The sequence below is a fragment of the Poecilia formosa genome, unplaced genomic scaffold (genome assembly GCF_000485575.1).
Source record: "Poecilia formosa unplaced genomic scaffold, Poecilia_formosa-5.1.2 Scaffold5, whole genome shotgun sequence".
Lineage (NCBI taxonomy): Eukaryota > Metazoa > Chordata > Actinopteri > Cyprinodontiformes > Poeciliidae > Poecilia > Poecilia formosa.
In genome coordinates, this window is record NW_006799944.1 from 406,327 (window position 1) to 415,705 (window position 9,379).

General features: G+C 38.2%; 1 long non-coding RNA gene across 1 annotated transcript in view; it reads right to left on the minus strand.

Moving 5' to 3' along the window:
• Positions 1 to 1,489: 1,489 nt before the first annotated feature.
• LOC107837873 (uncharacterized) overlaps positions 1,490 to 9,379 on the minus strand; it is a 17,964-nt gene continuing 10,074 nt past the window's right edge. Inside the window, exon 3 of the long non-coding RNA XR_001663926.1 lies at positions 1,490 to 1,570. This is a non-coding gene — a long non-coding RNA (uncharacterized LOC107837873). The remainder of the gene's footprint in view (positions 1,571 to 9,379) is intronic.

Below are 9,379 nucleotides of genomic sequence, written 5' to 3' on the forward strand. Positions count from 1 at the left end.
GGGGTGCGATGCGTCAATCGCGGAAGGTTCTGAGTCGATCTCGACATTAGGAGACAAACTGAACGCCGCCAGGAGGCTGCCAGCACGTCCTCCTCTGACTCTTTTTCAAAACGTTCGTGACTTTATTAAAGAACAACAAAAAACAATCAACAAAACGTGTTCAAATTAATGACCCAGCGAACAATCTCAGTAGTTATTGTTTCAACAAGGTGTTGCACAATTCTGTGCATTTCGGTTCCATTATCAAAATGGCAGAGCAGGAGTTTAAAATTAACTAATCAACCACCGCTGTGTTCAGGGGAGCGTTTATTAGCAATCACAAAATAAATATCGAGCCCGAAAACCTGACATCGTAACAGACTGAATGTTATGTTTTTAACGTAATCTCTGGTCGGCTTGGGGAGCGCAGGCGGTTGCCATGGCAACGGGTGTGCTTGAACGACAAAGAGAGAGAGAGTAAAAAGGTGCGAATGGTTTAGAGTTGATCACCTGTTCGGATTTTACCTTTGCTTTGTCTTTGTTGTGGCGCATCACAGCCGCAGTAGTTTCTGAACGTTCAATAAACTACAAATTTGGACTAATTATCTCTGTTAATCTTTCCTGCTGAACCGTCAAACTTCGTGGGGGAAACACAGGGAAGCTCCTTCTTTCTCCAAGGATGAAGTGGTTGGAGACTTCAGGGTTAACCCCCCTCGTAGTTCACAGCGGTGTGGTGCGGCAAGCAAGAGACAGTCAAAGGTTCCTTCGAAAGCTGAACGTTTATTTCTTAGTGCGGTAACAAACATATGACCACTAACTGTAACGATTGCTCTCATGTACATGGAACTCTACTTACTCTAATAAAACTTTCTTTCCTGAACATCTGTGCCCCCTGCTGGTGTGACGGTGCTAGTGCAACACCTCGTTCGTCTGTGAGTATTGAGATTTGGAACCTACGTCACTGCGTGTGACGTTTTCGTCTCGCTCAGTCGCGCGGCGCCATCTTTGTTGGCTGCAGACCAAAACACACTAGTCAGAACACCGGTGTTTTCTTTGTGTTACCAACCGCAGTGAAGTTGTTTTCAAGTTGGATATTGGATATTCGCGCTCCGCGGAGGAAGGGAAGTTCAGCTCAAGGTTGATCCCATTTATGAACGCTAATGTCGGCCAGCCGTTCTCTATCGCTCCCGGCCCAAGCGCTCAAAGGTTCACTTAGAGACTGTCAACAAATTACTGAACCAAACACTCCTGTCAAACAAATGTTAATAAATGCCTTGAATTGTGATCAACTAACTGTCAGTGCTAATTCGTGCTTTTAAATGAGACACAATAACCTTTATTAAATTTTAAAGTCATAATATTTTAAATTATTTTAATTTTAAATAATACATTGTTTTCTTCAATAGCTTCCAAGTCATCTGACCTCTTTACTCAGAATCACGTTGAAATCTTTCTACTAGTCTGTATAGGTGAGGCACAGTCATTTGTTTTCCATTTTAAGTCATTTTCCTTTTTTTAACATTTTTTTTGGTCAAAATTTAGGGTTTTTCTTCAATAGCTTCCAAGTCATGTGACCTGTTGACTCAAAATCCTCAAACTTTTATGGACATATGAATTTTAAACATTCACTGTCTAAGTTAAACCATTCTTTGTCTGTGGTGCAATGAGGACACTGTGTACAACCTCAGCTTCTGATCGAACATCAAAACATACACTTTTATAACATTCTCAGGGACCTTCTAATTTAATCCACAATCCACCTTCATTAAATATTTCACTTTAAAGCATCTATGACCAAGACCTAAAACTAACAGGATTTAACAAGAGGAGCTTTATGGGGATCATACAAGACAGAAGGGAATGTTCTGCCTCGAAGGCACAATTCTTGTTCCACTTTTAAGAGTCCTTTGCATAAAATCTTTATATTCAGGCATGTTTAAAATCTGTACTGGGGGTGCTTCTAGGTATTTATTTTCTGAGATAAGTGCAAGTACTCACCATCCTTTTCTTGAAAATACAAAATTGTCAGTACCGCAATAAAGTATTTTCCTTATAACTCCATGGAGTTTACAAGGTTGAATATAATTGTCTAAACTGAGTGGTTTAACTGGATTAGATATTTAAAAAAAGGTTAAAATATTTAGTTCTCAAAGAGTGAGCACTGTGATTCCAATTTTACCATAAAACATCTGCTCTGCAGGAGGACTCTGGATACGTGTTTCACTGCTGGATCCCCACCAACCGATTACAGCATTCACTTGAATGAATGAGGTGAACGGTGACAACCCACAATTATCAATGTAAGTATTTTCTGCAGTGATGAATTCTTTCTAAACCAGCATGCCTAATCAAAATGAACTGTATCTGTGGTCGCAAATCAACAGGCGAGATTAGACAGAGGAGAGACACTTGAACACAGGCAAGCAAAGCTCTCCAATCGCCAACAGGGTCTTACATTGAAGACTCAGTTGTCTGAAGTTTTCACACAACCCACTCTTGTGTTTGCATCCCATTACAGTTTCTGGGTTATATGTCATTTCTTTTCATCAAACAACTGAAAGGCAGCCTACAGTATTGAATACAGCCAAGGAGTTTTATGTAAATTCAGTAAAAACTCAATCTTCAGCCCTGAAATGAGTAAAGTGGCTTAGCAGCTAATACGGTGGCATTACAATAAATTATCAAATGCTTCTCCTAGTCTCTAAAACCACATATATACACGCTGATTAAAAAAAACAAAAACTTATTACGCAAACTCATAAAACATAAAACAAACAGACTGATGTTATTTAATGTTAAGTCTTTATTAACCATTTCTGTATCTTTGTTGGTCAAACACCACAGAAGTAAAGTAAGGTTAGCATTTTCATTACATGTCGCTGATTTAATTTAAACGTTTACTCTTTCGATTACAGGGGGGAAAAAATCCTTTCATCCATTCTCTCAGTTAAGACTTAATTTAATTGTTTTCAAATAGAGTTCAACTATTGAACTGCTGGTCGTGTTTAATTCAATCACCATCACCAGAGGACAGCACCAGAGTTTGGTGGCTAGTATTACAGTCTCATTTGTAGCTACAGCATATTTTCCAAGCCAAACATTTGTTTGTGGGCTACAAAAAGTAGTCCGCAGTGAGTATGCCCTTTAGTATAAGGGTAAAAATGTACATTATATGATTTTGTTTAAGGTTAAAGCTGAGATAATTCTTCTCTGTTCTGCCCTGTTTTATTCTTGATAAGCAGATACAGAGGGAGCCGGTTTCCGGGCCGGACAACGGGGTTGGACCAATGAGAGCCAAGGTGGGCCTTACAGTGCAAAAAGGCCTTTGTATCTGTGAGCCAGCACATAAATCATTTCAGACTTTTGGTGAATTATGGGGATAACAGGAGAAAATATAAGTGCCTGAGCTGCTAGCTGAAATCTTACTCTCGGAAACAAAACTTTCTTGACCAGGATATTCTTTTGTCCTTCTTACAAAACCTTTCAATTTTTTTCTTGTTCAAAATAAGAGCAGGTTTAACAGAGGACTGCAAGTCATACCAGAACAGAAAATATTTCATCTACCCTCCTTAACACGTTTATCTAATGTACTTTGCTTTCACCCTCTGTTCAGTTTGTTGTTTAATTATTCATGAATGGTGCATAATTTATTATACACTTGGTTATGCATGACTTGTTGCCCAAGGGTGCCGTTGTTTTGTTTTCCCATCCCTTGGTGAATGTTTGAAAGCAGTGTGGAGGCTTTAGTTGTAAAAAAAAATGCTCAGTACAGCTGCCAGAAATCTGAAATGTGCCCTTGTTAACCAGAGGAGAAGGGATCAACCACTGAAATTTCTATTCTCTCTATTATAGCTCACTCTGTTCTGAATACTATCAGTGAAAAAACATATAGTTCAACAATGCTGGCTAATTCATGAAAAATTTCTAGTATGCCATTGAAAATCAAAGAGGACATGTTGTAAATTAAGTTTTGGTTCCAATGTTTGAATTTAGGTCTAGTCCAACCTGGACCTCAGAGGTTAGAAACTCTTGACACTCTTGGCTAAATGAGTAAATTATGTTTAAATATGTTGATTGTGAGATAACTTACAATTTGGCATAATTACACTGTAAATCAGGAGATGAATGGTTTATTGGCAGAAAGTCACTTAACTATGAAATCTTGTATGTAGTATAATCATGTCATGATATTTACAGCCGCAGCCAATTGAATTAAACAAAAATGTAAAACTGTTTTACTTATTTTTATTTTTATGACAAAAGGTTAATAAAACTTTATCTCAAACATGTTCTTCCTGATTGCACATAACGTTAGTCAAGCAGACTATTGGAATTGTGTCAATAGCTGGTTTGTATCTTAACACCATGTTGTTATGTTCTGTGTTTTCTGTGTAGTTATTTTTGAGGTTTTCTGTGTTTAGTCCTGTTCCTGTCCTGTCTTCCCTGTTGATTGCTTCCCAGGTGTGTCTAGTTGCCTGATTGCCCTCCCTGTGTATTTAAGCCCACCTGTTGTCTTTGTCTCTTGTTGGATCCTCGTCTTGTGTACGTCATTCTTAGTTTGTCCACATACCTTCACAGTCGTACCGTCAAGTCCTGTGTTGGTATAGCTCTCGTTTTCAGTCTTCAGTTTTTTCAGTTGCTACCGGTATTTAGCTGTGTGCTATCTTTCTGCCGTGCTGCCTGATCTGGACTGTTTTGAGCATCTTCATTAAATTCATAATTTTCTTCTACAACCTGGGTCTCTGCGTCTCTCCTCACCACTTCTCACCCACCACACCTGACGCATGTTATCTGAATTTCATCTACCCACTTTCTGTTTTCTAAATTTGCTGTGGCAGTCAGTCAGCCATAATGAACTTCAGTTTACAAAAGAATTAATTACAATGAGTAGTGCCTTGGAGGGAATGTTGCATAAATGCATTAGCACTCTCGTGCTCAATGTATAGCAAATAAATTTATAAAAAAATCACAAACTTTTTTTTTTCTTTCTAAGTAAGCTAATTAACTCACTGAACACAATAGCAATGTACTGTTCTGCTACAGAGTGAATGAAATATAACCTTGACAGGAACTGAAGAAATTACAGCAAACTGTACAAATACAGACCATTTTTAAAGAATAATACTCTATTCCATGTTAAGCATAAGTCAAAAAGGCATTAATGAGCAATGAGCACAAACAAAGGATCTATAATGTATTTTCTTTATTCACTTTAATCGATTTGGGAAAAGCATCTGATACACTGTGTGTTGTCTTTTCAACTATCTATTTTTCCAGGGTAAGTAAATAAGGGTAGTTGAAAAATGCACCCTTTCTTTATTGAATGTAACCCCTCATCTGGCATCTTCCGTCCTCTCAGGAACTTGATAAAGCACTGCTCAGTATCTTCTTAATGCAAACAGCAAATCACCCGATCACATGGCAGTAACTCAATGGATTTTGGGTTTTAGACACAGTGAAGGTAATTTTAAATCAAGCGTTAGAATTTGGAAGAAAGTGGATTTAAGTAACTTCAGAAATGGTATTATTGTTGGGGCTGAAGAAGCTGGTCTGAGTATTTCAGAATCTTCATCTACTGGGATTTTTATGCACAGCTACATCTTAGGTTTGAAGAAACTGGTCCAAAAAAGAGATAATATCTACTGAATGGCGGTTGTGTGGAATAAAATGAACAGCTGATTTCAGAGCATTTCCTTTTTGGTTTTGTAAGAGCCACAGCTGAAATGAACTAATGAACCACGCGTGGCTCTGGGGCCACAGGTTGCAGACCAGACCTTTGCTCTAGTGTTTTTTTCTAGCCTTTCTAAAGCTGCTGCCGTCTTACTTCTAGACATCCAATGAATCCAATTTGCCATGCTCAAAAATAGGATCCGACTAAGTTTCTACTGTAGAAATCTCAAGTATTTGACATGCTGAGTTTGCACATGATATAGCATGAGATTAAGTAATGTAATTAAACCCTAACATTGAAGTAGTACTCATATACACACATGCAATGCTTTTACGAAAGACTTTTTTGACCCATCAAAAAATCCATGACTACTTAGCTTAGTTGTAGATAAAATTACATTTGTATTTAGATGATAGCTATGAAAAATGCTCAAGCATTACAAATGAATTAGATTCTTTTTTGCAGTTGTGGGAATTTTTTGGTCATTGAAAACAACCCTGTATAACTCCATTTGCAATTGTATCTGTGTTCTGCTTAAAACTAAAATATTAAGCAATTTTATCCTTGAAGCAAAAGAACCACATGCTGTGAAAAATGTGCTGGCCATAGTCTTTACTGGGTGTCCAGCTTCACTGAATATTAATATGATGTACCAAGATAAAGAACACAAAAGGAAGTGCTGCGAGAAAACAATTCATCATTGAAAGAGTCAGCATGAGGAAACTATAGGTCTCTCTTTCCATTTGTATTTGTTAAGGCTTATGCCAGCCTTGTAGCTAAAGCCATGATCGATCTGCTCGGGGCTGCCCTGCCATACTGCAGCAGCAGCTCTGGGACGTCAGTCTTCGCTCAAGTCTAAGCTTAGGGTCTTGCACTCTGCTGCCACAACAATCCTCTGACCACTGCAGGTTGCAGCATTTAAAATATTAAGCAGGGGCTGAGAAGGAGTGAAGTCTGGGTGTCCATCTTAAATAGAGTGGAAGCTGTGCAACAGTGCTAAATTATCTTATGTTCACTGTCGGGCTTCTCACGTGGACTGTCCGCCACTGGAGCATGTAATTTGGGAAGGTATCCTGGAACTACATTAAAAAAGCTTCAATTCTAGCACGTATTCTTTACTTCTCTGAAAAGGTTAAAATGGTGCTTGCAGCTGCACTTAGAAATCAGAACATTCTCTTTGCACAATTGATTGTGTGCAAGCAATAAGACAAAGGGAAGAACTCTAAGTACATGTAGAAACACTCAGATATGTTCGTCTCTTGTGCCAACAGGTAACAAGCAAATAATTGTCTCAATCTCCTTTCAGCATCATCCACCGAAGCCCCTCCCTTCATGTTGTTTACACCTTTTGATCGGCTGAAATGTTCCCCAGGCTCAATTTGGAGATGAAATACGACACCTCAGATTCACATCTAGAGGTAGCTACAAACCTGCAACAACGATGAGCTGTAAAAGTAAGATGGGATCATGAAGTGACCGTGACACAGAGCTCAGCCAAATACAGTCCAAATCTCTTAAGATTATTGCTATGAATTAAGCTGCATCCCCCCTTTGAGTATGTGATCCTGGCAAAATGAGGTTAGGTACAATGTGAAAGCTGAACAGCAAAACACCTGCAAGACAACATAAAACTAACCAGAATGTGTCCCACTCACCAAGCACTAGCGTGACAATACCACTTTTAAAAATTGACACCATCGCAACAAAATTGACAGTCATAAGCTCATTACAATATCACAGCTACGCTGACTGGAAAGAGTCCTTTGTTAACCAGTCAACTGGGACATAAATCTAGTCAGAAGTGATGCAGCAAAGTGCAGAGTTCTCTTATTAATTGAAGGGCACGGTCTGCTGGTGGACGACGTGCCCCTTCAAATTCAGGGCAACGCGTTATATTGATCTAAGTTTATTGTGCTACCTCTGACAATATAAATGTGCAACATGAGAATCTCAGTCAGTGCAGAAACCATTTCCTGATTTTTTGCACTGACTGGAAGCCATGCCAATTAGCAGGTCTTAATATAAGAGAACATTTTGATCTTTGCAGTGAAACAACCATATGGTAGAAGTCAGCCTACTTAACGTTGGCTCCTTGATCTGAGCAGGGGGCATGAAGCATATGCACCAGCAGATACTGCTCTAGAAACAAGCGTGCAAGCTCCACCTACTTGTCGTGGCGCTACATTTGCTCATGTATAAACGGTGAGAAGCCCAAACAGCCATTTTCCAAACCAGAGAAAAATGCAGGGAAAGCACTTTGACAGGCTACCGATCCTTGAAAAGAGTTTGCACATACAAATTTACATACAAGGAAACCATGTTCTTTTAATTAGAAGGACGGGTTATGTGGGACATACGGCCAAGCAGGAAGTAGTAATCCTGAGAGCATTTGCACCATGTGGTATGCATCCTAATTAACCAGCTATCACTTCTCCCATGTGCTATAATTGTGATGCCCCGGGTGCTCCAGTCAACTGATAAGCCAAAGCCCATAAATCCGTGAAGTGACTTAGAGAGGAAAGAGAGGGTGAAATTTGTATCATTTACCATTTAGAGATCAGTCTTTAGTTGATTAGACTTCATACTTTTACTTAGTATCTCATATCCATTATTTGCGTGCAACAATACACGGATAATAACAGTGTGAACTGAAATATAATAAGCATCTGTCATTTTGACTGCTGTTATTATATCAGCCATTTTAACATCTTTTTACCATAAAGCCCACAGTGCACCGCACTACATGCAATGGAACAATCAACCTTTTCTTCTGTAGCAACTAAGGAATGATAGTCAAACTCAGTGTCAGGACTTAATGAATGTCACAGCAGTATATCTTTATTGTAAAGAATACAAAGGGAACATTTTATTGTGGTGAAGAAGTTGCTGGAGAAGCAAAGTGCTGCATTACAGAAACACTTCAGGGGACTGCATCTTCAGCAGCGGTTCAAAGATAAAGCCTGCTGTTTTGTTCCAAAGACAAAGTGTAGCAGAAACTGGAGAGCCATAATCTACAAAGACGGCTTACTTCAGTTTGAAATAAGCAAACTCTTCTGAACTGAGAGCAATCAAAGGACATTTTCACACCATGCTTGAACATTCATTTTAGTTTTCGTCTGGTTTACAAGATTTCTGAGAACCAAAAGTTCAACTTTAATGACATTATTTTCTTTCGGAAGGGTTGATCAGTGGAACCTTTTACCAATTGCAGAGAATTGTTATTCACTCTGCTTCATGGTTTAAAAACCCAAATTCATAAGTTATAAATGCACAATTTCAAATCAGTTGAACTAAAAATAATGTGGCACATTTGGATTTAGAAGGAAAAAAAATAACAAATGACATTACAAACGATTCACAGGTTCTCTGAAATAACTTCTTGCTGGTATTATGTTTACCATTATGGCTCTCTTTAAAATAACTTTGTGGCATTGGACAGCCTAATAGTTATGTAAGCATTGCATTTGTTTCAGGAAATATTTCTAAGATTTGTTTTAATTTGGGAAACTTTACATTAGTGGACAGAAAGAAAATCATGTTGTTAGAGCTGTTTAACGTGTTATTTTATTATTTTTTTTTTCAGATAAATGCATCATTGAAAGGTTCATTGATTTTATTCAACAATTTCAAAACGTGAAACAAGTAACTATTATTTCTTACACACAGTAAGTTTCAAGTATATGCAATAAATCTATTAATACATATTTTATATCACAATTGTACAATATC